Source organism: Elaeis guineensis, chromosome 5 (genome assembly GCF_000442705.2).
Source record: "Elaeis guineensis isolate ETL-2024a chromosome 5, EG11, whole genome shotgun sequence".
Classification (NCBI taxonomy): Eukaryota; Viridiplantae; Streptophyta; class Magnoliopsida; order Arecales; family Arecaceae; genus Elaeis; species Elaeis guineensis.
The window spans coordinates 106,599,198-106,627,051 of NC_025997.2; the positions used below are offsets into that span (position 1 = coordinate 106,599,198).

A 27,854-nucleotide genomic window follows, 5' to 3' on the forward strand; every position below is an offset into this window, starting at 1 on the left:
TTAACGGGAGATAATTGATATGGATGAATTTTAAATGAAATATTTAATGAGATGATTATCTAGTCTCGCATGAAATGATTAACCAGAGATAATTGATATGTATGAGTTTCTTATGAAATAATTAATGAGAGATAATTGATATGGATGTTTGGGACCAAATTTTAATGATTTAAGCTTTTAAGTTGAATTGGTTCTAATCCTTGTATTAACCTTATTTTAGTCTGCTCTCGGATTTCTTCCAAATAAAACTTAGGGTTGGTTTGGTTGGAGTATGTTAGAATAAGGATGAGCTAATTATTCCAAGGAATTATTTATATTAAAAAATAATTGTAAAGAAAAATAAATTTTATCATTTTTGGTTGGTGAAAAAATTAATCTAACAAATGGTATCGAAAAAGTTTATTATATTTGATTGGAAGTAATCTTATATGAAAACATCGTCACATTTTTACAATGCTTTTGAAAAAATAATTTAAGCAAGGCCACTTACATTAAGACTTTCAATATTGGTCATTTTGAATATTGAACTATATTTAAATAAGTTAAAAAATATTTTTTAATTAATTACACATACATTAAAAAATATATTTCTTACTATGAATAAATTTAATATAAATAAATATATTAATTATGGATGTTGTAAATATATCTATTAGTAGTAAATATACTAATATTGATAAATCTCATGTTAGATTTATTAATAATTGATATTTATTAATACATATATTAATATATAGTACTTAATTATTTACCGATTGCATAATTAATAAACATCTTAATTATAATAACAAGATATATGATTAATATTTTTATTAATAATAAATATACTACTTATTGATAAATCTCATGTTAGATTTATTAATAATTAATATTTAAATACATATATTAATATATTAACTAATTATTTACTATTTAAATAATTAATAAGCATATTAATAACAATAAATGAGATATATAATTAATATATTTATTAAAATATTAGGTGATGAATATATTATATTTATATATTATTTATAATTTAATTGTATATTGTAAAACTATGTTACATTTGCATAACTATCACATTTAGTTATATATTAATATTTGTTATTTTAATATATATTGATATGAGCATTTATTTAATAAAGTTAATGTAATATGTTAATTATAAAATATTAATATAATATATCTATATATTTATAATATATACATTAATATAACTAATATACTAATTATATCATAATATAATATTTATTTTTAATATAATTGAGGGTATTTTTATTAAAAAATAATAATTTGACTTAACTTACATGCAGCAATAAAATACCATCCTCTCGTCATAATTATTTTACCTTCTCTCTCATAAAAATAGATATAAATTTTATCATTTATTTTGTCATCTTTCTTATCTATCGCTTCTACTAATCTCATACAAGGTTTATTTTTCAATACCAGATTATCCCACATCACAACATACGGGCCTTATAGATAAAATAAGAAAAAAAAAATAATTTATCATACATATATATATATATATATATATGTGTGTATAGAGAGAGAGAGAGAGAGAGAGCAAGCATGAAGAAACTAGCTATGAAAAGATTTTTTTGTTAATTATTATCATTTATGTTGTCTCGTGACTCTTGTCTTCTTTCTTAATCAAGTCTTTGAAAAAAGATATAGGTATTATTGCAATAAGAAAAAAAAAATATACAACTAGTTTATAATATCCTGTGGCTCACACTTTCAACGGCACTAGAAAGGATGCTAGGCCAAGTAGTATTGGTGAAATAGTATATATTGTACATAAACTAGGTAACTTCTTTATTTATATATATGCTTCCTTGTTTCTTTTAAATCTTTTCCTTACCTGTTAAGAGTCCCCCAGTTGGATTATCTTTATCTGTTAATTAATGCAGTTTAGGCTTGCGATCTGGAGGTAGAAACGCAGAGGAGCGGGAGCAATACTTGCTGCTTGCACATTAGAGTGTTTCTGTGAGTTTCCTACCAGAATCTCATCTGTTTCTAGGGAACCACATGATTGCACCTGTGTTTAATACCGGTTTGGATATGTGGGAAAAACTAAGGTGGGGGACGTTCAATACTAGTCTGGGATATGGGGGAAAAATCATTGTGGGGGAAATTTGAACTCTGTTCTTCATGAAACCTACTTCACATCAGTTTCGCTATTCAGTTTTCCAACAAACTCCTATTGGAGTGGGCATTATGGTTCCTAGCTTCTATGATTCACATATTAGAAGATTAATAGACATGATAGTTATGCGGAAAGGTTTTCTTTCTCTTTCTGAACACATTAATTTCTGTTTAATGATTGCCTATTCATCTCATATCTCTGCATAAATCTGTTGTTCCTATGCAATGTTAGATATGCTATTCAGTGCTTAATAAACAAAAAGAAATTTCTGTTCAGCACATTTCTCTCTTTTTTCCTCCCATAGTGGATTTTTCTTTATTTTTATTTCTTGTAAAAGTGTTAGATTTGTTTTTCTCATCATGTGCGGCCGAGATAATTTTCCCTACATCTTGGTATGCCAATTTCAACATAAAGGGAATAGGTGATGGTACCACCTTTTGTTTTGCTCTATTAAATGGAAGGAGCCAACCTAAAATTCAGATATTAGAAGATTAATAGACACCATACCTATGTCAAAAGGTTGTTTCTCCTTGTAAACACATTCATTTCCCTTTTAATGATTATCTATTCATCTCATATCTCTGGATAATTTGGTTATATAAATTCTATATTAGATTAAATGAAGTGCTTTCAGTCCTGTGACATTCAGCTTTTATGTCAAAAAGTGGTTCACTTGTTTTTTTGGCCTTTTTTCTTTTATGTTCTGTACTTCTCCAAAAGCGAATTGCTTGCATAGAATTATCGTATCTGATCAAGTTAAAATTCCCAGGAAAGATCAGTAGATTATATTCTCTTTGCTAAATTTCATGTTTTTCCAATTCTTATTCCTCATTTTTGATGCAGAAAAGGCATTGCAGACTATGGTAGCATCTGGGTCCAGTGTTCAGGAGCTAGAACTTGGCAAGAAAAAAAAAGACTCGGGAGGAAGCTGATCGAATCAGCAGTTTACATGATGCCCTTATCTATCACATATTCTCGTTTGTTTCCACAATTGATGTTGTCACGCCCCCGACCCGAGATTTGTGAATCGAGGGTCGCGGCAACCGCCGCATACTCATGAAGAACTCTTTCCATAAGCATGCAAGGCATCTCATCACGATATCAATGCATCACAGCGGAATAAATTCAAGTAATTATTATTCAACTGTAATTCAAGTAATTAAATCAAATGTTTTAGCTCACTTGAGATTTGGTCTCTCTTAGGGGTTCAGCTTACTAACGATGATGGAATCCTGGATGTGACTTCTCAACACTATCCTCTCCTAAGGAGCTGCAGTCTTAAAGGTTGCATGGGGTTGAACTGTCTTAACATTAGCTGCGCACTTCTTGAACATCTTGATATTGAAAACTGTTTTGACGTCGATCGACTCCATGTCTCTGCTGGGAAGCTTCGTTTCTTGAGTGTGCAGAGTTCCCTTACCGATGGAATTGATACAGGTTCGGTTGAGATTGCGGCTCCAAGTCTTCAAAAATTTGAATGGTTGGATTACATTACTGATAATTTTTCTATAGGAAACTTCACATGCTTAAAATCTTCATATACATCTCTTGCATTTCATTATCATCCAGAGAAGAAAGAATCATATATGAAAAATGCAAGAAAGTTTCTCCATCATCTTGCATGTGAGGAAACTTTACATTTGCAAATGCCTTGCATCTGGGTATGTTTCTTTTCCAACAGCATGCTCTTCCTTCTTTCTTTCTTTCTTTATAATAGCAACGGTTGGTCCCCTGGTCTTGTTGCATTCCTGGGATAATGTTACCACCTGTTAACCATGAGTCATGACACAAGTTGATTGTTATTCATTCAGTTATTCTTTTTTTTTTTTTCATTTGCCCTTTTGCACACAATCGCAGAATTTTTACCTTCTTTATGCAAGCTTTGTATAATTAATTGGTTGCTAGGTGATTTGTGAATGTTGACATTTTGGTTCTTATAGAGAATATTTGATTGCTTAAAGGGGTTTTTGAGGCAAGAACCTTGAATTCCTTATGCTAAATTCAAAATATTGCATGCAATCAAGTAGTGAAAATATAGCATGATAAAATTTATTGTGCAATCCTTCTTAACAAAGAATAATGCTGAGAGAGAACATCAACAAGTAGGCTAGAACTTACAAATGTCATCTAGTTTGGTGGGTTTGTGGGAGTTCTAATTTCTGCTATCCAATTGTGTGACATTTTGGTAAGTTAACGTCTTTGTAGATGGACAACCCACCTACCGAGTGGTTGCTTTAAGTAGAAGTTTTGGTAGGTGTACTTTTGGTAGGCTGGTAGCCCAAGGGACATGTTTTGGTAGTGGATAAGTTCTAATTCTTATTTAGATGATTTTGCCTTTTGTCTCCTTGTTCTTTTAGTGCTGCTTTAATAGTAGTATTATCATGGAAATGGATTCCCATAACATCATTGAGTGGTGGAACATATCATGAAAACTTATGTCTACTTTTGTTGAAAGAGTTGCGATCAAGATTTGCTGTACTTGTCAATATCGTATCATACTGGTATCAAATAGATATGCAGTCTCATACTATACTAGCGCTCGATATGCCTCGTTATTCCGTACCATATTACGTATTAATATTATAATAGGATGGTACTGGTATAGGTCTGATATTGAGACGGCGAATCTTGGCTGTGATAAATCTACTTGCATGTATAGCAACATGATTTATATTTCACATCTTCATGGCCAAGTAGTGGGTTCATATTAGGGTCAAATTCAATGTATTTGTTGGGATCATAGTGTTAAAAACTGATCAGGATGATAGAGGGATATGATTTGTATGAAATATATAGATATAACTCTTGCTTTTTGTTATTTTCACCATCATCGTGATACTATTTAAGATAGGGTTATCCACATTTTATCTGATCCTTTCCTCTTTTTTTTCCCCCTTGAATTTTCTATTCACCAAGAGTTTTATTCATACGAGTCTTTATCTCTCTCTCTCTCTCTTGCTTGCTCACTCACTCGCTCGCTCTATGATAGATTTTCTCTCCCTTTCTCATTCTCTCTCTAGCATATTGCAGTTCACGTTTGTTTGCTCAACTAGCCTGTCCTCTCTCATCTGCACCTAGATGACATAATAAGAATCATGCTTTGCATAGTATTTGTATTCTGATATCAATTTTGGACACTCTTTACAGATCCTCCTACACTGCACATGTGGAGTTTGCTTAAAAAGTCTTCAATCTAGTTTCCAGATTAAAAACTACATTATATTTGTATTCTTCTATTTTTTCCATCCAATCATTAGAACCCACCTCAGCCCTCTTATAGATGCATAGGGAGAATTGCATAAGAACACATGCACATAAAGTATGTTTAGAAGCAAGATTTGCTGTATCATACCAAATCGAATAGTATGGGACATATTGAATCGAACATACTATACCATATCAGTTCAGTACTAATATGTGGTACAAAGGGTATAACGATACTTGATACATTGAATTGGCCTTGTATTAACACAACAAGAGGTCGACACTAGTATGGGGCCCACTAGAGAATGGCGAACCTTATTCATAAGTTTTCTAGCTAGTTAGTTTATATTTGTATTCTTCCAATTTCCTTTTGATTGTATATTGTCTTCATCCCCAAGCGCCTGCCCTCCCCACCACAACACTGCCCCAGGGTCTCACAAAAGAGGAAAAATATCATCAAGTAGTAATCTTGGAGTATATTTGGTTTCAAGAAAAATTCATGGAAATGAAAAGTAAGACTTTTCCGTGGAAAAGGGAAAAGATTTCCAGAGATCTAAAGAAAAGCTTTCCAAGTTTGCCAATTTTCTAATTGAAACAAACAAATGGAAAACTATGTCTTTACTATATCAAAATATGATTCTTGAAATCTAAGGATATTCGTCTGAGATTCTATCTGTCATCTTTTGAACTGGAAAATACCTTTTCACTTTTTCTAGATTAGCAATGCAATCATAGATTTATACAAATCATCAAACAAAATTAGATTCCCAATTTTAGGAAAATAAAGACATGTTACCTAATTACAATCATTGCAATAAACAAACAAAAAATATCAACTTCAAACAAAATAAAAAAGTGCTTTTTTCAGATTAGTCCTTGAAGCCTTCCATATTTGTGTATTAATCCCCTTCCTTTTCATATTTAAATAAAAATGCTTGTAAGGTTCTTCATTTGTACAAATCAGTCTTCTGCTGGTTTTTATTGATTGAACCCCCAATAAGGTTAGCCAAGGTTGCAGAAGTACAAGAATGCCCTTGGCTGAATATTGAATGCGGCTTGGCACTTAGTCCCTTCTTGCTCATCTCATTCTCTTCTAGCTTGAGGCTTGGCTGCTACGGAACTAATGATGGAGAGGTCTGGGTTAAGGGATCAATTAAGTGACAGTTAGAGACAAAAAGGTGTAGAGGGTATAAAATTAACATTGTTAGAAGAATATAAGTAGAATGTCTTGTTAGAAGAGTATAAGTAGAATGTTCTATTATCATGTAGTTAATTTATTTTGAGGGACATATAGAGGTGCAAGTGGATTGGGTCAGATTGGATCATGAGTGACCTCGATATAATTTGATTTTTTGATCGGGTCTTAATATTGGATCCAGACCCAACCCAATAAAAGATCGGATCGGATATGGTTGGGTCTATAATCAAATTTTTTGACCCAACAGGTCATTCGGATCAAGTCAGATCCATGTATAATCCGGTCTTAATTCATGAAATACGAGTCCGGTTTGGATTTGGATGGGGTCTGAGTTGGATCTTAGGTCAAATTAACAAACAGGCATCAGCTATAGCTATTCAATCGATTCCTATGAGTGGAGTTAAAGTTGATCTTACAAATTTACCATCCAATGACATATGCAACACAATAATTTTTGGAGTGATCATCAACATGTGACAATTACATCTTAGAAAACTATCAAGATGTATCTTATATACATATAAAAGCCAGTCATGGGATACAACTGGAAGTGAAATATCTATTTCCTAGTAATCCTCTAAATTTTTTGAGTTGGAAAAACTGTATATGTTTGATGCGAAGAATTTCTTGTGGAGGTGGAAAGGGAAGAAGATAATGTTTGTTGGAGATTTCATCAGCTTGAACTAGTGAGTGCCACTCAATTATCGATGGGCACCCCACTGTAATTTATTCCTAACACATGCTAGTATATAATAGGTTTGGGTCATATAATAGATTCAGGTCAAATCGGGTCATTGAGCATCAGATCCATATAAATTCAAAAATTCAAGTGGATCGGGTTGGGTCAGGTCGGATCAAAATTCAGTAAATCCAGACCCAACCTGCAAAATAAAATGGGTCCAATTTTAGAACCTGATCCGGATCCATGGGTTTCTTTAAACGGTTCAGTTCGGGTCAGATCTCCGTGTGTCGGGTCGGGTCGGATCGGGTTGTGGGTCAACCTGACCCATTTGCAGCCTTGGAGACATGCAACTGTGCGAGCTATACATTTCAAACTTGCAGAGATTAAAATACAAATACAAAAATGACAAGGATTAGTTTGCAAACATTGTAGATTTCAAGGACTAATCCAAAAAAAAAAGTAAAGAAAGAACTAGAAAAACTAGTTTACAAACATATTAGGAAAGAGTCATACCAAAAAAGAATTAAGACAAAAAACAAACAAAGGAAAATGTAACCAAATATTTTCTTTTTAGTGAGATCATATCGAAATCATTCTTTATTTTTGTTATTCTCTCAGGACCATTTTTTGAGAATAAATAACTCTAAAAAGTAAATGTATCACCATGTTGCAAATAGAGAAAACATCAAAAATTAAAATTTATGAGTGTAAACAAATTGCACAAAATAAAAATATTAGTTGTAGATGAATGGAAAATATTTAAGGGTTAAGCTTGACATATATTGCAAAAAGAAACTTGGATTGAGCTTCTGTTGACAGTACTTGATGAAGCTGATATTCTAGGGGGGACCATTAATATTTGATGAGCAAAATAGCCCAAAAAAAGCTCCTATTCATTTTTTTTGATGGAAAAGGAGGCAGGGACTACCACCAGAACTTGTATTGATAAATAGAGAATTTACAAAGGATGAGATAAGAGAGAGAGCTGAGAGGGACTTAGCAATTAAAAAAAATTGGAGAGTTAGTAAGTTGTTTACATTACCTGAGAAGGTTATCTTTAGTTCTATAAAAACCTGTTAGCTCAACAAACCTGTAAATCCTCTTTCAGCCATATACAGCCCCATAAGCTGATACGCTCTGTTTCCACTTCATCTTCATAAGAACCCTTTCAAAACTCATCAAATGTATGGTCCAATGAGTGTTCGGTTAATCTTTATTGTTCAGTGCTCTACCACCAGGTCATGATTGCATCTTTATCCCTCGCCTCATCATACCTCATCAATTCGACTCCTCGAACACTGCAGTGCCTTCGAGAAGTCGATTATTCAGGTTTTGTAAGGACCGTCGGCCAAATGGCAGGGATAATCCGAAGAAATGAGCTGACATATTATCCTGTTCACTCCAAACTTAGAAAAACCTGGCATTCAAATGTTCAGATTTTGCACTCAGATTTCACGTTTGCAGGTTTTCAGAGTCCAGGTTACACTTTTTTAGCACTCTGATTTCAGGCATGGAACTTTGTTGCAGCAGGTCAGTGATCTTTAGCCTAGACTCTCAAAAAGTCTAGGAATTTGGGTGTCATTGCTGAATTTTGCATGAGTTATCCAATCTTTGAGAACTGAGCAGGTTATTTCCACTGTTTTGAATGGAGAATTGATGGCGAATCTGAATACTTTATTGTTTCTTTCCTTCCAAATACCCCAGATGTTAGTAGTAGTAATGCAGTCCCAGCCAAGCTTTAGGATATTTTGTGGTAGTCTGTCTCTCCATTCTCTCAAGAATTCATGAATGGTGGGTGGCGGTGGTGTTCACAATGCTAAGGGCAATTTTTGAAAGAGGTGTGTCCATGTTTGCAATGAGTATCTGCATGTGAGGAAGAGATGGTCTGTGGTTTCCTCTTCCAAATAATATAGCACACATTATGGTGGAGTTGAAAATTTTCATTTTTTGAGATTGACAGCTGTGAGGATCTTATTGTTAAAGGCCAACCAGTTGAATACTTTAATTTTTGTTGGAATTGGCATGCTCCAATTTACTTGGGCAAAACTTGAAAGAATTCCTCCATGGCTAAGGAAGGAGTAGCATTCGCTGACTTTGAATTTCTTGCTCTGGCTCCATCTCCAATTGACCATGTCTGCTCCTTCGATAGCAATCAAATTAAGAAGGTGTCGAAGTTGCTGAATTTCATTCATTGCACAGGTGTAGAGTGGCCAGTGGAAAGATTATGAAGGTCTTGCATGCTAAGAATGTCATGAACACTTATCACCGAATTGAAAGTATGAATGTGTAGCATTGGGAAGATGTCTTTTAGTAGTTGACCCACGTACCAGAGGTCTATCCAAAATGCTATTTCATTTTCATCCTTAATCCGATACTCAATTCCTGCTTCAAACAGTTACCGAACCTGGTGGAAGCTTTTTCAAGCAGCCAATGCCAGCTGAAGTCTATGCGTTGTCCTTAGTGAGATAGCCCTGTTCTTGTAGTGGATGTTTGATATTAATTTTCGTCAATCTCTTTGATGTTCTATATGATACCTCCACCATCTCTTAAATAACATACATTTGTTAAAGAGTCGAAGATTCAGAATCCCCAATCCTCCGAACTCCTTTGGTCTACAGACCTATTCCCAACTAGCTAGATGGTGACCTCTTGCATACTATTTTCCTCCTTTCTAGAGGAATTCTTCTTTCGCTTATCAATTTGATCTATCACCTTGGAAGGGAGGAGGAAGGATGACATCCAAAAAATGGGGAGAGCACTTAGGACTGCATTAATCAATGTAAGGCATCCTCCTATAGATAGCAGCTTACCTTTTCATGTTGATAATTTTTTATCCACTTTCTCCACTAAGAAGCTCCAATCTACTGATCTCGTTTTTCCATTGTTTAGAGGAAATCCTAGGTATTTGGTCAGAAGGGAGGACAGAGGGCATCCTAAAACAGCTGCCAATTGCTTGCTCCTTTCTTCCGATAAATTGATGCCGTATATTGCACTTTTGTCAAAATTAATCTTCAGTCCTGAGAGAACTTCAAAAGAGTAGAGGATAAACTTGAGGTGTTAGATATTCTTAAGTTATCATCACTAAGAATCATTATATCATCAGCTTATTGCATACATAGGACCTCTGATGTAGCTTTTGAGTGGGCGATTCTGTGAATGAGCTGATTTTTTGCTGCCAGCAAGAGAATTCGATGCAGAAAATCTGCAATGAGGATGAAAAGGACTGGTGACATGGGGTCGCCTTGCTTTAGCCCTCACTTAGCATTGATCTATCTGGTGGGAGCACCGTTGATGAAAAGTGCCATCTTGTTGGAAGAAAGGATGCATTCGATCCATATGCACCATCATTCCCCAAATCCTCTTGCTCTCAGGATGGCAAGAATGAATGACCAATTGATATTGTCAAATGCCTTTTCAAAATCCAATTTAAGTGCTAAACCTTGAAATTTTGACTTAGTACTAATAGTTATAATCTCTGCTACGCTTAGATAGGAATCGTTAATTTGTCTGTCTTTAATGAAAGCTGACTGAGCATCTGTGATTAGTGTGCTGATAACTTTGAAAAGTCTGATACTTAGAGCCTTTGTGATGATTTTCAACATCCCATTCATAAGGCTTATCGGACAGTAGTCTCTAACCATTTTGCAATCCTATTTTTTGGGTATCAAAGAAACAAAAGTGTAGTTTAATCTTGAAATATCAGCATCATGTGTGTAAAAAGCATCAAAAAGTCTAAGGAGATCAGGCTTAAGCATGTCCTAGAATTGGTGGTAGAACTTGACAGGATAACCATCCGAACTTGGTGCCTTTCCTTTAGGAAGACTGAAAACTGCCTCCCTAATTTCCTCTTCCGTGAATGATTGCTCAAGAGATGCTGCATCTTGTAGATTTTCAGTGAATACTGCTGATCAGTCAAGCATCAGAGAGTTCTCATTCATCCATCCAAAGAGTTAAGAATACACTGAGAAAAAGGCATCCGTAATCCCTTTTTGATCTGTCGTGATGTTCCTTTGGTGCTCAATGTTTGTGATAAAATTTTTCTTTCTTCTGCTAGACGCATAAGCATGGAAATACTTGGTATTGTTGTCTCCATATTTTAGCCAATTGATTCTCGACCTTTGTCTCCATAAAATTTCCTCTTTTTTTAGTATCAGTTCCAATTGTTGTTTGAGAGATTTCCTTTCTTGAAACTGTTCGGATGTGAGGTTCATGGTCTCTTCTAGGGAGTCAAGCTTTAGAATTTGCTGTTTGATGCAATTTTTCTTGTGTATTATGTTGCCATTGGTTGACCTATTCCAAGACCTAAGCTTTGATCTAAAATACCTTAGCTTACAGACCAGATTTGCTGATGCATTTGCTGCATTTGGCGCTACCAACCAGAAGGCCTTTACTATTTCATCAAAGCCTAGAGTGAGGTGCCAGAAGTTCTTAAAGCGAAAAAGTTTGCTACCTTGTGTGCATCGATTAAATTTCAAGAGCAGTGGAAAGTGATCCAAGGTTATTTTTGATAACGAGACAAGCACAGCTAGAGGATATTGTTCCAACCAATCTGTGGAAACCAAATAGCGATCCAACATTGCCATTGAAGGGGTATCTTTATGGTTAGACCAAGTAAAAATTTGGTGCTTTTGCTTGATCTCAATGAGTTGATGGTTATCTATGAACATGTTGAATTCATCAGAGACAGATCTGTCACTATCGACTCCCTTTCTTTCTGTTGGGCATAAAATACCCTCGGCCGAAGTTCTTGGCAGGGTCGACCCTCGCGAGGATCCGTCCACGACTTCTGCCGCAAGGAAGACTTCGTCCGGACTCCTACGGGAGCCAGACTCCGCCGACAATTTCAACCGCAAGTAGACTCCGCCCGGATTCCTACGGGAGCCGGGCTCCATCCTCAACATCAACTGCTGGTAAGCCCTGTCCGGACTCCTACGGGAGCCGAACTTCGCCTTTGACTTTAATTGCAGAAAAACTCCACCCGGACTCCTACGGGAGCCGGGCTTCATCCTCGACTCCAACGGCTGCAGACAGACTTCGTCCGGACTCCTACGGGAGCCGGACTCCGCCGACAACTTCAACCGCAAGTAGACTCCGCCCGAACTCCTATGGGAGCCGGGCTCCATCCTCAACATCAACTGCTGGTAAGCCCTGTCCGGACTCCTACGGGAGCCGGACTTCGCCTTTGACTTTAATTGCAGGAAGACTCCACCCGGACTCCTACGGGAGCCGGACTTCGTCCTCGACTCCAACGGCTGCAGACAGACTTCGTCCGGACTCCTACGAGAGCCAGACTCTGCCGACAATTTCAACCGCAAGTAGACTCCGCCCGGACTCCTATGGGAGCCGAGCTCCATCCTCAACATCAACTGCTGGTAAGCCCTGTCCGGACTCCTACGGGAGCCGGACTTCGCCTTTGACTTTAATTGCAGGAAGACTCCATCCGGACTCCTACGGGAGCCGGGCTTCATCCTCGACTCCAACGGCTGCAGACAGACTTCGTCCGGACTCCTACGGGAGCCAGACTCCACCGACAATTTCAACCGCAAGTAGACTCCGCCCGGACTCCTACGGGAGCCGGGCTTCGTCCTCAACATCAACTGCTGGTAAGCCCTGTCCGGACTCCTACGGGAGCCGGACTTCGCCTTTGACTTTAATTGCAGGAAGACTCCACCCGGACTCCTACGGGAGCCGGGCTTCGTCTTCGACTCCAATGACTGCAGACAGACTTCGTCCGGACTCCTACGGGAGTCGGACTCCACCGACAACTTCAATCGCAAGTAGACTCCGCCCGGACCCCTACGGGAGCCGGGCTCCGTCCTCAACATCAACTGCTGGTAAGCCCTGTCCGGACTCCTGCGGGAGCCGGACTTCGTCTTTGACTTTAATTGCAGGAAGACTCCACCCGGACTCCTATGGGAGCTGGGCTTCATTCTCGACTCCAACGGCTGCAGACAGACTTCGTCCGGACTCCTACGGGAGTCGGACTCCGCCGACAACTTCAACCGCAAGTAGACTCCGCCCGGACTCCTACGGAAGCCCGAGCCGGGCTTCATTCTCGACTCCAACGGCCGCAGACAGACTTCGTCCGGACTCCTACGGGAGCCGGACTCCATCCACGACCCCAACTGCAAGTAGACTTCGTCCGAACTCCTACGGAAGCCAGACTCCGTCTTCTATTTCGACTGCGGGAAGACCTCGCCCAAGCTCCTACGGGTACCCGACCACGCTACCGACTCTAATCGAACTTTGGCCGACCAGTCTGGACCCCCTGGCAGGCCACAGTAATGGACAACACTGCTCCACTCCCTGCGGCGAACCCTACGCAGCTCCATTACTCCCTGACAGGCCGTATTAACGGTCACGATTCTGCTCCACTCCCTGTGGCGGATCCTGTGCGATTCCACCATTCCCTGATGAGTCACAACAGCGGACGCCGCTCCACTCCCCGTAACTGATTCCACATGGCGAGCCACGGCAATAGCCACGATCCCACTCTACTACCCTCCGCAATAAATTCCTCCTGACTCTGGGCGGCCCACTACCAGACGGTTACAGGCGTCGCCATCAATTTGTTGCCCCCTCCGCCTATAAAAGGGGGCCCCAGATACGTTATTCAATAAACTCTAGTTTTTACCTAAAAACTCTGCTAAATTCTTCGTTCGAGCATTCCATTCTTGTTGAGGCAGAGAACTGACTTGAGCATCGGAGGGTCTTGCCGGAGCAACCCCACCTCCGGTTTAGACTTCCTTTGTAAGTCCCGACGGCGACCGCGACTCCCTCGACTCCAGCTTCTCCGGCGCAAGCAGATTTTTGCACCAACAGGATTGGCGCTAGAGGAAGGGCCGGTGCCTTCGCAGTACCCTTGTTCTTAAAGGAGCGCTCAACGGAACCGCCTCCGATCGCCTCCTCCGGCACCCACTCCTTGTTTCCCCCACGGGATCCTCGCCTGATGCCTTCTCGCGAAGCGTCTGCACCCATACCCACGGCCTCCGCAGCCGTATCCCGGACCCCGGTCATGCCTGTGGTTTCCCAGGCCCCGCATCCTCCAGCTATGATCGCCAGCAGGGAGTGGCCGGACAATCGGCCTCCGACGGATTCCACCAACACCATCTCGGGAGGATCCCGGCGGGAAACGACCAACATACCGTCTGTATCCCCCAAGCGACAAAAGACTGAAGAGCCCATAACTTTTACCGAAGAAGACACTCAAGGAGTCCAATTCCCTCATAACGATGCGGTCGTAGTTTCCTTGAATATAGCGAATTATGATGTCCGTCGCATTCTTGTCGACAATGAAAGTTCGGCTGACATCTTGTTCTACGACGCCTTTTCAAGAATGACCACTCTTGACGGTCATCTGAGGCCGATTAGCTCCCCCTTGATAGGGTTTACCGGTGATGCCGTTCCGACGGAAGGGATAATAACCTTGACTGTGGCCGCAGGTCAATATCAAAGGCAATCCAGGGCTCTGGTGAGTTTCTTGGTGGTGAAGGCGCCGTCCGCCTACAACGCAATCCTCGGCCGACCTGGCCTCAATGCTCTCCGAGCCGTCATATCGACCTACCATTTGAAGTTGAAGTTCCCCACCGACCAGGGAACCGGAGAGGTCCGGAGAGATCAAGCTCTGGCCAGACATTGTTACAATATAGCCTTGCAAAGAGGCGATCAATCTGATTCCTGCCCCGTCGATGGACTGGATGCTCGCGATGACCTCACCGAAGAGAGGGGTGCCCCCATTGAAGATCTGGTACCAATCTCTTTGAACGACGGGAACTCAGAACATGTAGCAATGATCGGCTCCAACCTAGGGGAGGAGGTGCGGGCGCGTCTCGTTGATTTTCTACAAAAGAATGCGGACGTTTTCGCTTGGGTTCCAACAGACATGCCGGGGATTGACACGGAAGTCACGGAGCATCATCTGGCCGTCGATCCAAAACATCGACCGACGAAAGAGAAAATCCGAAGTCATGCTCCGGAGAGGCAGAAGGCGATAGCCGAGGAAGTGGATAAGCTCCTTAAGGCCGGATTCATTAAGGAAGTCAATTATCCTGATTGGATTTCCAACGTTGTCCTGGTCAAAAAGGCAAACGGCAAGTGGAAGATGTGTATAGACTTCAAAAAGCTGAATAAGGCCTGTCCGAAGGACAGCTATCCCCTTTCCAGAATCGATCAACTGGTGGACGCGACCTCTGGCCATGAGGTCTCCGGCTATAATCAAATTAGAATGGCACCGGAAGATGAAGAAAAGACAGCTTTCATCACTAATCATGGCCTTTACTATTACAGGGTCATGCCTTTCGGCCTCAAGAATGCGGGCGCAACCTATCAACGGTTGGTGAACAAAATCTTCAAGGAGCAGATCGGTCGTAACATGGAGGTCTATGTGGACGACATGCTCGTAAAAAGCAAATCTTCCAGAGATCATGTCGCCGACCTCGAGGAGACCTTCGACGCTCTCCGAAAATATAGAATGAAGCTGAACCCAACTAAGTGCGCTTTCGACGTAACCTCAGGAAAGTTCTTGGGCTTCATGGTATCAGGACACGGAATCGAAGCCAATCCAGAGATAATTTGCGCCATCCAGGAGATGGCCGTCCCAAAATCGATAAAAGAGGTTCAGCGCCTCACGGGGAGGATAGCGGCCCTTAATCGCTTCGTCGCAAGGTCGGCCGAACGGTGCTTGCCCTTCTTTCAAACTCTCAAGCAGCCGAAGAACTTCGGTTGGACCCCTGAGTGCCAACAGACGTTCGAAGAATTAAGAAGCTACCTTGGATCACCCCCGCTGTTAGCAAAGCCTGAGCCTGGGGAGGAGCTATTTTTATATCTGGCGGTCTCTCCCATGGCCCTCGCGGCCGTCCTTGTCAAAGAAGAGACGAAAGTCCAGCGGCCGATCTACTACGTTAGCCGCGCGTTGAGGGACGCCGAGACCAGGTATACCAAATTAGAGAAATTAACTTACGCCTTGTTGATTGCAGCCCGGAGACTCCGACCCTACTTTCAAGGGCACACCGTGACACTACTCACCGACCAACCAATCAAGGCGGTCTTGCACCGGGCAGACACCTCCGGGAGGATGGCGAAATGGGCGATCGAGCTCACAGAATTCGACATCAATTATCGACCCAGGCCAGTAGTGAAGGCCCAAATACTGGCAGATTTCATAGTAGAGTGTACCATCCCAGAGGAGGCTGAACTTGAACAAAGCGAAGGTGACGACCTGAAGTCCCAACCGAACTCCCCCGAAGAAGAGGCCGATCCCGCTAATCGCTTTTGGGCCCTCTATGTGGATGGATCTTCCAACATGTCGGGCACAGGTGCGGGCCTGATCTTGGTCAGTCCGGAGGGAGTCATCGCGGAATACGCTCTGCGTTTCGTGTTCCCCGCAACAAATAATGGAGCAGAATACGAAGCTCTGATCGCAGGACTAAGGATCGCCAGAGAGCTGGGAATAAGTCAGCTCCAGGTGCACAGTGACTCTCAACTGGTGGTGGGGCAAGTCAGCGGGAATTACGAAGCGTGGGAGGACAGTATGGCCAAATACCGTGAGAAGGTAAAGGAGCTCACTCCCGCCTTTGGCGACTTCAACATTAGACAGATCCCAAGGTTGGAAAATACTAGGGCTGACATTCTCTCCAAGTTGGCGACGTCGGCTCTGGCCGAATTGCCCAAAGGCATCCTCTTCGAAGTTCTAAAACACCCGAGTACAGAAGAATCGCGGTCCGTAATGGAGATTGACCGCGAGCCCAGCTGGGTCGACCCACTGATCATCTATCTCAGAGATGGAGTTCTCCCCCAGGATGCGAAGGAAGCTCGGAAGCTCCGAAATCAAGCCTCCCGATACATCCTTTATGAGGGCAAATTATACAAGAGATCATACTCCTTGCCCCTTTTGAAATGTCTCCGGCCCTCGGAGGCTGACTACGCCTTGTGGGAAGTACATGAAGGAGTTTGCGGAAACCATTTGGGGGCTAGATCTTTATCCCACAAGTTGCTCCGCCAAGGATATTACCGGCCAACGATGCATCATGATTCGATTGAATATGTCAAAAAGTGTGATTGATGCCAGAGATACGCCAATATCCAGAGACAGTCCGCCATCGAGCTCACACCCTTGAGTGCCCCTTGGCCATTTGCACAATGGGGGATGGACATCCTTGGCCCCTTTCCCATGGCGTCTGGGCAAAGAAAGTTCCTCCTTGTAGCGATCGACTATTTCACCAAATGGGTTGAAGCCGAACCACTAGCGAAAATCACAGAAGCAAAAGTACAAGATTTCGTCTGGAAGTCGATCGTGTGTAGGTTCGGTCTGCCTAGAACCCTGATCACTGATAACAGATGGCAGTTCGCGAGAGCAAAATTCGCCGAATTCTGTGAAGATCTAAACATCTTCCACAACTTCACATCAGTAGCCCATCCCCAGGCGAACGGCGAAGCTGAGGTAACCAACAGAACCCTTTTGCAGGGGATTAAAACAAGGCTTGAAAAAGCGAAGGAAACTTGGGCGGACGAACTTTATCATGTGTTGTGGGCGTATCGGACTACCCAGAGGCTACCTACGGGGGAGACCCCTTTTGCTTTAGCCTTCGGTACGGAAGCTGTCATCCCAATCGAGCTTAAACTCCCGTCGGCACAAGTCGTGGCATTCGACGAATGTCAAAATTTGCAAAGTCTTAGAGCTAACCTCGACCTGCTGGAAGAAAGATGGGAGATAGCTCAGGTTCGAATGGCAGCCTACAGACAGAAAGTCGCTCGATATTACAACGCCCGGGTCAAGAACAAAGCCTTTAGAGCGGAAGATCTAGTGCTTCGACGAGCCGCTGTCTCGCAACCTCAGGACCGAGGAAAACTCGCCCCAAACTGGGAAGGACCGTATGAAGTCAAAGAAGTGATCCGGCCCGGAACTTATTATCTTAAGGAACTCGGAGGAGCCGACCTCCCGCGACCGTGGAGCTCAAAAAACTTACGGATGTACTACCAGTAACTTCGTTTTAATTGAAAATTGCATACCTATATGTCTTTGGACAATTCAAACAAACTGTATCAAAAACAAAAGGAAAACCTCGTCTCGACAAAGTCGAAGGCCTGGTTCCATTTAGACCGGATGGGGGGAGAGGCCCTGCAACGCCCATATGCGCCCCCACAGCCCTGTTAGGGACAGGAGGAGAACCTCGCCCTAACTTGAGCAAAGTCGAAGGCCCGGTTCCATTTAGATCGGATGGGAAGAGAGGCCCTGCAACGCCCATATGCGCCCCCACAGCCCTGTTAGGGACAGGAGGAGAACCTCGTCCTAACTTGAGCAAAGTCGAAGGCCCGGTTCCATTTAGATCGGATGGGGGGAGAGGCCCTGCAATGCCCATATGCGCCCCCACAGCCCTGTTAGGGACAGGAGGAGAACCTCGCCCTAACTTGAGCAAAATCGAAGGCCCGGTTCCATTTAGACCGGATGGGGGGAGAGGCCCTGCAACACCCATATGCGCCCCCACAGCCCTGTTAGGGACAGGAGGAGAACCTCGCCCTAACTTGAGCAAAGTCGAAGGCTCGGTTCCATTTAGACCGGATGGGGGGAGAGTCCCTGCAACACCCATATGTGCCCCCACAGCCCTGTTAGGGACAGGAGGAGAACCTCGCCCTAACTTGAGCAAAGTCGAAGGTCCGGTTCCATTTAGATCGGATGGAGGGAGAGGCCCTGCAACGCCCATATGCGCCCCCACAGCCTTGCTAAGGACAGGAGGAGAACCTCGCCCTAACTTGAGCAAAGTCGAAGGCCCGGTTCCATTTAGACCGGATGGGGGGAGAGGCCCTGCAACGCCCATATGCGCCCCCACAGACTTACTAAGGACAGGAGGAAAACCTTACCCTAGCTTAAGCAAAATCGAAGGCCCAGACTCCTACAGGAGCCAAGCTCCGTCACCAACTTCAACCGGTGGTAAGCCCAGCCCGGACCCCTACGGGAGCCAGGCTCCGTCGCTAACTTCGATTTCTGATAAATCCCGTCCGGACTCCCACGGGAGCCAGACTTCGTACCCTACTTTGATTGCAGGAAGACTCCGCCCGGACTCCTACGGGAGCCGGGCTCCGTCCGCGACTCCAATCGCGGGGAGGATTCCGTCCGGACTCCTACGGGAGCCGGACTTCGTCACCAACTTCAACTGCTGGCGATCTTCGCCCAGACTCCTACAGGAGCCGAACTTCGCCCCGACTTCGCCTACGGGAGCCAAACTCCCGTAGCCTCGCTGAGAGTGGAGAAAGATTCCAAGCGAAAAAGAAAAAGAAAGGCGATGGACCACATCAACGATGATTGGAAAACAAACAGCGCCCGAGGTGCATAGAACCCCATCACAGCAAGGATTGAGGTTCCCATCAGGAGTCCCAGCCTTCAAGGAAGCTTTCGACGTAAAATATGATAACTTCCTTAGGGCGACAGAAGCTCGGACCTCCGAGCTCAAGCCCTGAGGGGACATCAAGCCCGAATGGTCCCAGGCGAACCTGCGGCCACTGACGGAAAGGATGGGTTGATACGATGACAACCAGGCACCTTCGAATGACGTAAAAGCCAATAAGGATCTCGGCAAATGACAACTCAACACGAATAAAAGGGCCACCGGTGACCTTAGGACGACATCAAAAAAAAAAAAAAAGGAAAGAGAGAAAAAGGGGGAAGAAAGTTCGGCAGACAACAATTCACGAGGTAACAAAATCTCCTTCTCATTTTGCAACTAACAAGATGTACGTTACAAGCCCCGGAGGGCCAGAAAAGAATACATTATTACACGGCTCGAAACACAGCTTGAAAAGGATGCACTGGAGGCCGCTTCAGGCTGCAAACTTCTCTTTCCGTTCCTGTCCTTCCCAGCCGCGTTTTTCGATGCGTGTGGCAGACCTGTCGGCTCTCGCCCCGCCTTGTTTCGCTCCACCTCCGAAGTCCCAACTCCCGGGGGAAAAGGATGGGATAGATTTCAGGGGGCAGTCGGGGCAACGGCAGCGGCGATGAAGACCTGTTTCAAGAAGAACCGGAGTCACCCCGGAGGCAGCAGCGGCGCCAGAGATATGCGCCATCACCAAATGCTCCATGACAACCGCCGTCCGAAGTATTCCGGCAAGGTCGGCATGCGCTACTTCCACCGTCCCCGCAACAAATTTTACTGCCCCACCGTCGACGCCGACAGTTTCTGGTCCCTCGGCCCCGACAACATCAAGGATCCCGCCACAGCTTGTGATGACAGTTCTGCCCTCCTGATCGGTGTCACCTCGTCTTGCTACTTCGAAATTCTCAGGAAGAACGCCTTTACCGGCGGTCCCCGTTATTAAATCCCTGTTGTTGAAGAAATTCTTCCCCAAGCCCCCTTTGAAGCGACAGGGACCTGCAGCAGCCGCTCGATGACCGGAGAACTCGCAGACCGCTGTTCTCCTCCTTGCCTTCCTCCAAGTCCTTGGCATCCTCTCGAGAATGGCCTCTGAGGTGGAGGACCTGGCGGGAAAACCCCTTAGAAAGGAATCGGGGGGCTGAGGATGGCAGAGAGACGGTAGTGACCGGCGCGGAGGGCGCTCAGAGTCGGTAGGGGCACCAAGGGGGTGGCTGAGTAGCTAGGCTCTCAGAAGAATGAAAGGTGCCGTCTTTTAGGCGAAGTAAGGCTCCGAAGGAGGGGTAGGGGGTTTAAATAGGCAGCGGATCTTAGCGTAATTATGGTGGTGGGTGTCCCTAGACCAGCCAGTGCTTACCACGTGTCCCGCGTGTCCCACTCGCCGCTATCGAGGATTGACTGTTCGCAAATTTCTATGGCGCGATGCTTGGGGTCACGTCTCAGTGGGAGTTCCGAAAAGACTCTTCGGGTCGCCATAATCGGAAAAAGGATTCTGGCGTGCGCGCATTAAATGCCGACATATCCAAGGATGTTGCGCCCGGACGTCAGGGGAAGAACTTCGGCCGCGACAACTTCTTCGTACTTTCTTCATTCGAAATTCGAACTCGAAAGTAGGGGGACTGGTGTTGGGCATAAAATACCCTCGATCGAAGTTCTTGGCAGGGTCGACCCTCGTGAGGCTCCATCCACGACTTCTGCCGCAAGGAAGACTTCGTCCGGACTCCTACGGGAGCCAGACTCCACCGACAATTTCAACCGCAAGTAGACTCCGCCCGGACTCCTACGAGAGCCGGGCTCCATCCTCAACATCAACTGCTGGTAAGTCCTGTCCGGACTCCTACGGGAGCCGGACTTCGCCTTTGACTTTAATTACAGGAAGACTCCACCCGGACTCCTACGGGAGCCGGGCTTCGTCCTCGACTCCAACGGTTGCAGACAGACTTCGTCCGGACTCCTACGGGAGCCGGACTCCGCCGATAACTTCAACCGCAAGTAGACTCCGCCCGGACTCCTACGGGAGCCGGGCTCCGTCCTCAACATCAACTGCTGGTAAGCCCTGTCCGGACTCCTACGGGAGCCGGACTTCGCCTTTGACTTTAATTGCAGGAAGACTCCACCCGAACTCCTACGGGAGCCGGACTTCGTCCTCGACTCCAACGGCTGCAGACAGACTTCGTCCGGACTCCTACGGGAGCCAGACTCCGCCGATAATTTCAACCACAACTAGACTCCGCCCGGACTCCTACGGGAGCCGGGCTCTGTCCTCAACATCAACTGCTGGTAAGTCCTGTCCGGACTCCTACGGGAGCCGGACTTCGCCTTTGACTTTAATTGCAGGAAGACTCCACTCGGACTTCTACGGGAGCCGGGCTTCGTCTTCGACTCCAACGGCTGCAGACAGACTTCGTCCGGACTCCTACGGGAGCCAGACTCTGCCGATAATTTCAACCGCAAGTAGACTCCGCCCGGACTCCTACGGGAGCCGGGCTCCATCCTCAACATCAACTGCTGGTAAGCCCTGTCCGGACTCCTATGGGAGCTGGACTTCGCCTTTGACTTTAATTGCAGGAAAACTCCACCCGGACTCCTACGGGAGCCGGGCTTCGTCTTCGACTCCAACGGCTGCAGACAGACTTCGTCTGGACTCCTACGGGAGTCGGACTCCGTCGACAACTTCAACCGCAAGTAGACTCCGTCCGGACCCCTACGGGTGCCGGGCTCCATCCTCAACATCAACTACTGGTAAGCCCTGTCCGGACTCCTGCGGGAGCTGGACTTCGCCTTTGACTTTAATTGCAGGAAGACTCCACCCGGACTCCTACGGGAGCCGGGCTTCGTCCTCGACTCCAACGGCTGCAGACAGACTTCGTCCGGACTCCTACGGGAGTCGGACTCCGCCGACAACTTCAACCGCAAGTAGACTCCGTCCGGAATCCTACGGGAGCCCGAGCCGGGCTCCGTCCTCGACTCCAACGGCCGCAGACAGACTTCGTCCGGACTCCTACGGGAGCCGGACTCCGTCCACGACCCCAACTGCAAGTAGACTTCGTCCGGACTCCTATGGAAGTCAAACTCCGTCTTCTATTCCGACTGCGGGAAGACCTCGCCCAAGCTCCTACGGGTATCGGACCTCGCTACCGACTCTAACCGAACTTTGGCCGACCAGTCTGGATCCCCTGGCAGGCCACAGTAACGGACAACACTGCTCCACTCCCTGCGGCGAACCCTACGCAGCTCCATTACTCCCTGACAGGCCGTATTAACGGCCACGATTCTGCTCCACTCCCTGTGGCGGATCCTGTGCGATTCCACCATTCTCTGACGAGTCACGACAGCGGACGTCGCTCCACTCCCCGTAACTGATTCCACGTGGCGAGCCACGACAATAGCCACGATCCCACTCTACTACCCTCCGCAATAAATTTTTCCTGACTCTGGACGGCCCACTACCAGACGGTTACAGACGTCGCCATCAATTTGTTGCCCCCTCCGCCTATAAAAGGGGGCCCCAGATACGTTATTCAATAAGCTCTAGTTTTTACCTAAAAACTCTGCTAAATTCTCCGTTCGAGCACTCCATTCTTGTTGAGGCAGAGAACTGACTTGAGCGTCGGAGGGTCTTGCCGGAGCAACCCCACCTCCGGTTTAGACTTTCTTTGCAGGTCCCGACGACGACCGCGACTCCCTCGACTCCAGCTTCTCCGGCGCAAGCGGATTTTTGCACCAACACTTTCGTTAGCAAATCGGATGGCATTAAAATCTCCAACTATGACCCAAGGACCTTGCCAGAGCCATCAAATCAAGGTAAGTTTTGAGAAGAAGTTTGGTCGCAGATTGTGAACATTTAACCCATAAACATTGGTGATCAACCAATCAGATTTAGAAGAAGCAGAGAGAATCGAGCTGTGGAGAGTGCTGAGAGAGTAAGTGCCCACATGGAAAAGGATTCCTTTAACAAGATTCGAGCTCCTATAGGTGAAAAGACCCTCCCTCGAACCATTCACATTGAGAGCCTCCCAGGAGTCAAAGTTCTTACTACAGGCTATGGTAACATGGTTGTATAGGGTCTCATTTAGTTTTGTTTCCTGAAAGTAGGAAATCGTGCACTGTGATTGTACGACAATGTCTCAAACCAATTTTATTTTATTTGATTTACCTAGTTCTCTCACATTCCAAAATAGTAATGACATGATAGGAGTTGGTAGAATCTGAGGTTTGCATTGCAGCACGGACAGTATACATCTATGGATCATACAAAAGCAACCTAATTAATCCTAGTTCAAGAGATAGCTTCCAGTTACAATAGGTCAACAGAGAAGTTATGAGTTGTCCAAGCAAAATCGGAAGCATGTCCATCTAAATGCTGATTCTGACAAAGAGTATGAAATGAAGGGCTGTAGGCTGCGGTAAAGTCTGCTAGGATATTACCATTCCAAAATGTTGTTGGCTCTCGAATTTCAGAACTCTGTGAGTATACTTGTTCAAGGGCAAGTTGGTACTGCCAAATTGCATCTTGCTTTGCTCATGTCCCTTAGTTTGTCGACGTCAGAGTTGCTGGAGTCACTGAAGATTATACCACAGCATCTTCCCAAAGTTTTGGCTTTAGCAGTGGTGAGGGAGTTGATGAAAAGTAGATCTTGTGATGAGAGGTTAGACTCAATCAGTCCAAAGATTTGATCTTCTTTGCTCATAGTCTGGCGCTGCACTTTGCTGGTGTGGAAGGCAGGGTTTCAGGGGGAGGGGGGTTTACAGAGGTCATATGCTTCACTCAATAGAGTTTCAAGTTGTTTATCAGTGGCTCTTCATCTTTATCTGAGAGAGTTGACATAATAGTTGAGAAGACCTTGGTTACTAGGATAGTTGTGTTGTCAGCGACAGTTGGCAATTTACAAAGATAGGGAATGAAGGAAAGGGGAAAGAGGTCGCGCCTTTTTGTATCACTATATCAAATGATTTCGAAAGGAAGTAACGACTTCAGAGAATTTGAAATTTGAAATTGAAGTAGTCAGCCAGTTTGACGGGCAAGTTTCTCACAGTAGAGCGAAAACAAAGCAAATGTTGGGCATTTTGTCAGCGAAAAGGAGCATTGAAGAGTTACCATTGGCAATGGCGAGGATTCGGTTCAGTCGGACTAGGTTTCGAGTGGTGGTAGTTAGGTCAAGTCAATCACCGGTGTCTTATTATCTCTCCTTACCCCTATTCATTGTTCTTGTCTGACTGACCATAGCCTCTTATTATCTCTCGTCACCCCCCAATTCCCTTACCTCTCCCTTTATTGCTCCTTATCAATCATTGCCTCAACCTCTACAGCTGCCATTGCCTCCTTCAACCTCTATGGCCATTTGATGATCCTTATCCCCTAGATTGAGTTCGAGCTCAACATGACCCTCTCCATCTGCTACTTAGAGTAGATCATGAAGGAGCTACACTACTGTGTTCTCGCTGGAAGTGGCAAGAATGCCCTCCCATCATATGCTTCACTGCCTGCAAGCTTGTTGATGAAAACAACTCCTCTAATTGTTCTATGCTTATGCCTTTGAGATGGTTCGTGCCACCGTCATCCCTGACCACCGCTTTTGCTTCAATGACACCCTACTTTGCCATGATATGGATCACTATCTTCCTGGAGTAGCCTTGCTTCCATAATCAATTCCTCGAGCAAAACATCCAAAGAGACTATAGTCACCATTCCCTTTCCTGTGATGAGTTTTCCTCCTAGGATGATGAGCTTGGTGGATTAAAGGAGGGAACCAAGCACTTGGAGGCAGAGAAAGAAGCTTGGAGGCTTGAAGGTGGAGAGCTTGCCATATGAGATTGGTGGTGTGGAGGAAGGGCGATGGAAGGGGGTTCAAAGAACTAGAGGCAAAGATGGAGGAGCTGAGAAGGACCACTTTGGAGCAAAGCTTTGCCAAGTTGAGGTTGCTCTTTGATGGAATAGCAGAGATCAACGAGTGCTCATTTTCTCAAAGGTTAAATGGGCTCATCAATCCCTTTGCCTAATCAAATCTTCTCAAAAACTTAAGAAAGCCCCTAAGCTTCAAAAGATGAAATCTATAAGTTGGAGACTATGGATCAAAGGTAGAAGAAGTGAAAACTGAGAGGACCTAGCAAACCTGCTGCAAGCAAGAAGAGATTTTAAAGCTTTGAGTTTCTATGGTTTTATTATCCTAACTTAGCAGGTTGTCATTGATATTATCGTCAGCCTATAGAGCTGGTGTGAGGCCTCTTGTTCTAAGAAGTAGAACTTGCAAGTGAGAAAGAAGGCGGCAATGCCTTCAGCCATCAAAAAAAGAGAGAAAAAGAAAGCGAAAAAAGAGAGAGGAGGAGGTGGCGATGGAGGAGGGAGGGTTTGACCTGGAGATTAATTAGAGTTAAAATGTACATTTCTATCTTTGATTAACTTAAATAGGGCCATGGTTAATTGAAGCAATAGAATACTAACAGAAGAGTTTTTTTTGGAATTTAGGTTGCCATTTTATAGGTCAATTTGTAATATCGATAAAATATGGGGTCCGATATGCAAAAATCTAATATTTAATTATGATATTTGTAAGAGTAGAGAGATGTGGAAAAATAAAAAAGTCTGTGAACAAATTAAAAGAAATCTAATCATTTTAAATATTTTATAATTTATGTATACTATAATATCTAACTTTATGTTTTATTGTCTAAAATGTGCATTGAATGTACTTAGGTGCTATTTTTCAGAAATATTAGTTTTCCAGGAAGTTCTCCTTGCAACCAAACATATTGTTGAAGTTTCTTAGAACTTCAAACTGCAGAGAATTCCTTTTCCATGAGATACTATTCAAAAAGATAATAGTGAGAGAGGAGTAAAGTTCAAGCAGTTATTGTGATGAGTTTTTAGGTACAAACATGATTGACAAGTTGGCCAAAAGGATCGCCAGTTATCATGATGATTCTTGAGCTGCTTGAACTTTCTTTAATGGTTTCTAGTTTTCTACTCCTCTGTCAATGGTGGGACATATGAACTGTTGTTAGTATATCCTTTGATCTCTGGATTAATTGCACAGTGCAAGTTCTTACGTAAAATTACCTTAGTCTTTGAAAATTTCTTCCGAGAAATTTTGACATTATTTTCTAAGTATTGTCTTCATCTATACTTGTCATTTGGCCTGTCAAGTTATGCTTACTGTCATTCTTTGTGGAACCTTGCTGATTTATGGGCCTTCAACTCAGCTTTGTTTCTGCATGATATTTTTAGTTTGAGATGAAGTAGTATAATATATTTCCTTCCATATACTACAGGGTCTACATTCAAACAAGGAGATGTTAGAAGGGTTATCAACTAAATTGTTTAATTTAAAGCACTTGACATTGTTGGTGTCTTGATGACCATGTATCTCGAGCAGTCTCATGCTTAATCGGGAGCTGCTCAAATCTGGAGATTCTTCATATCCACATCATTGTTGAGTACATTCAAGAGGTTTGTTTGCATTAATTACATTATTGAAACTAAGTAATGCTAGTTATAGTAGCCAAGTATCCACTTCCATATCTTATGCTTCTTCTCACTCTATAGGAACTCAATGATAACTTCCCCGATTTATCTCATTTTGACCGGAGGGAGTCCTGGAGTAATCAGAGGAAGCCGTTGGATCATCTCTTCGAAGCAAAAATATATGGATTTGGAGGAAAGGAGCATGAGGTCGAATTTGTGCAATATATTCTTGCTGGAATATGCAATTAACTTGAAGAGAACGATTATTTTGTTTTCAGGCCAGGGATTTGTGGATCAGGATATGAAGGCTCAGATGGCAGAGAAACTGATGATGTTTGAGAAAGCCTCTCCGGATGCTATTGTGTCATGTCCCTGTAAGTAGCATGGCTTTTCCATGTGCTTGATGATGTTTATAATCTTGCAGTGCTGTTTCTGTTCGCCTTAACAAATTCAGTAATAATTTGCCAATTGGTTGAAATAAATCATATTTTGTTGGCATGTTAGCTGTTCCTTTGTTGTTTCCCGTAACATCCGGCCCATTTGGGCCTTGGACCAGGCCCAAAATCTGAGAAGCCCAAAGCGCATACAAAAAAAAAAAAAGACTCCCGATCGAAGAAGAGTTTTAGGATCCTTAAAACTCTAGGGGCCTCTATAAATAAGACTCCTCTCTTTCTCACGAGCCTTCATCGGTGACCGTTGAACTCAGTTCCTCCCCTTTTTCTCTTGGAAGTCGCGGCACTCTCTTTTTGTGTTCGTCAGAAATCAGAGGTCGAAGAGGCCACCGGAGTTTAGGTAAGGGTTCAATCTTTCTT

General features: G+C 43.9%; 1 long non-coding RNA gene across 1 annotated transcript; it reads left to right on the top strand.

Annotated features, from left to right (window-relative positions):
- Positions 1-3,309: 3,309 nt before the first annotated feature.
- On the top strand, positions 3,310-27,496 carry LOC114914222 (uncharacterized). Its single transcript, XR_012141242.1, has 3 exons — positions 3,310-3,571; positions 26,850-27,027; positions 27,124-27,496. It is a non-coding gene; the product is annotated as an uncharacterized lncRNA (long non-coding RNA).
- Positions 27,497-27,854: the final 358 nt, after the last annotated feature.